Genomic DNA, 2,235 nt, shown 5'->3' on the forward strand with positions numbered 1-2,235 from the left:
ATATATATATCATACAGTACGAACAAGAAGAATTAAAAAAACCAGAATTCACACTTAAAGGTAGCATCACAATTTGATATTGCTATCCTTTAACAATTATACCATACACAGCTCTGGGGGTCATACCCCAGTTGGTTATAGTAATGTAGGAAAAATAGCTGTGAGTTCCTTACTTGGTATACTTTGAAGGTAGGAGAGATATTTTGTAGTAGACTTGACTTAAATTCATTTTAATGGTTCTTTTGAGTCTTCGTTAAGCAGAAGCTGTCAAATGATATATACATGAAAAAAATGAAACAATAATACTAATTCAAAATGACAAAGTCTGATGATATTCTCAATTGGGATAACTTTTTTCAGATTGTTTAGTTACTAACATTTCCAAATTTAAATGATCTTTGTTGAGCGTTATACAAAATTTTTCTGAATGTCAGACACCACTTCAAATAAGTTGTATAGTGGTATGTCTGATGTTATTTCACTTTTATAAAACCAAACTGTCTGTGTATACACAAGTATTTCCTGTATACATAGGAAAAAACTCTGAAGGACACACCTAAACTATTAAAAAGTATTCCTGTTATTGCCATTCTTTTAGTGCCGTTCTTATATGAAGATAGTTGTTTAGTTGTAGGCAAGACATTCATTTATCAGGCTCTGAATCTCTATGGAAAGAGATTTGGGGGAATACTCTAAGATTGAATGTGTTGCCCAGCCAATATGGGTTGTGGGCTCGATCCCCAGGAGGCAGCCAATCAGTGATTCTCTCTCATCATTGATGCTTCTTTCTCTCTCCCTCTCCCTTCCTTTCTGAAATCAATAAAAAAGACAGAATGTGTTCAGTTTGGGGTGTCAGAAAATGTCACTGGGAATTTTTCCCTTTGTTCTCCCCATATAAAGAAGCTAATTCTAAAATTTGAATAGGTCAGACTATCTCACAGTAAGCTGGAATGACCTACCTTATCATTATGGTGGTAATCTCTCGAAGAGGAATTGTAAATTATTCTCCAATTAGTAAATTGGTTAGAGCGTTTTTTTTATAAGCATAAGAGATGCTTTCTTGTTCTTTTCCTTATGCCCAGTTGCAACCCCTGTATATTTGGGAATCAGTGCATTGGAGTCAGTTAAAACATACATCCCCCCCCCCCACCCCCCACCCCCCCATTTATAGCTGACTATATCCCAGAGGGATCCTTGAGGAACAAATGTCCTTTTGTTATTGGAAGATTGCATGGGTGGGATTTCTCCATTGCTAGTGGAGTGGGTTGTCCCTTTCCCACTGGGAGCTGGAGGTCTGGTTCTTGTGGTATCTTGAGAAAGAATTTTCCAAGACTTGCGTGGGAGAATGAGATGTGGTAGAAAGGTGTATTTGTGCGAAATTATATCCCTCAGTTTCCAAAGTCCCATATCCCTTAAGTCAGTCCTGGGAAATGTGCAGCTGCGGCTTCAGCAGAGCTAGGAGCAAAGCCACTGTCCAGAGTTTCCGTTCCCTGGTGAAATTGAGTCAGGTCCCACATGGCTGTGGAGCGTGCCCCCTGCAACAGGAGAGCCAGGAGTGCAAGAGGGCCAAGAGAGCAAACTTTGTTTGTTCAGGAGCTTGTGTATCTCAGGTTTTCCGCCCTTCAAGTGCCCATGTCTGTTCTGGCCAATGTCCTGTTCCCAGGTGTGGCTGACAGGTAATCACCTTTTCTATATCACCTAGACCTCACTGGGCATGCGTCTATTGTCCCGTCTCTTCCTCCAGCAATCTGAGGAGAACATACCTGGAGAGTGTTAAATTGCAGCTTCCTGGCAAAAAGCTGTACAAATGGCATGCATATATTATCTGGCCTTCCCTTTACTCCTTTCCTGTTGATTAATAATCAGGTTATTACATTGGTATCACTTTGATTTGAAAATATCACATAATTGTTATTACCTCTATGCCGGAAGCCGGTCCATCCTTGCTGCTTGACACAGTCGCTGCAGGAAAGAAACATCTGCACAGCATATGTTTCAAGGGACCTGGCATATATAGCATACTGTTCTTAATATGTTTGCTCTCCTTAGCGCCATGTGTTTTAACCAAGGTCACCTCTCCAAGAAAGGTTGTTTCCCCAGGTGGGGATTTTTCCCCGAGGTTAGGGAGGGGATACAACCCCTTAACTAAGTGCCAGGTGGGTAGTTAATCACTTTAACTAAGAACAATCACGCTTAAGCTACATAATCTTTACTCCCTGGAATGGAGATAAGAAA

Source organism: Myotis brandtii, unplaced genomic scaffold (genome assembly GCF_000412655.1).
Source record: "Myotis brandtii unplaced genomic scaffold, ASM41265v1 scaffold896, whole genome shotgun sequence".
Lineage (NCBI taxonomy): Eukaryota > Metazoa > Chordata > Mammalia > Chiroptera > Vespertilionidae > Myotis > Myotis brandtii.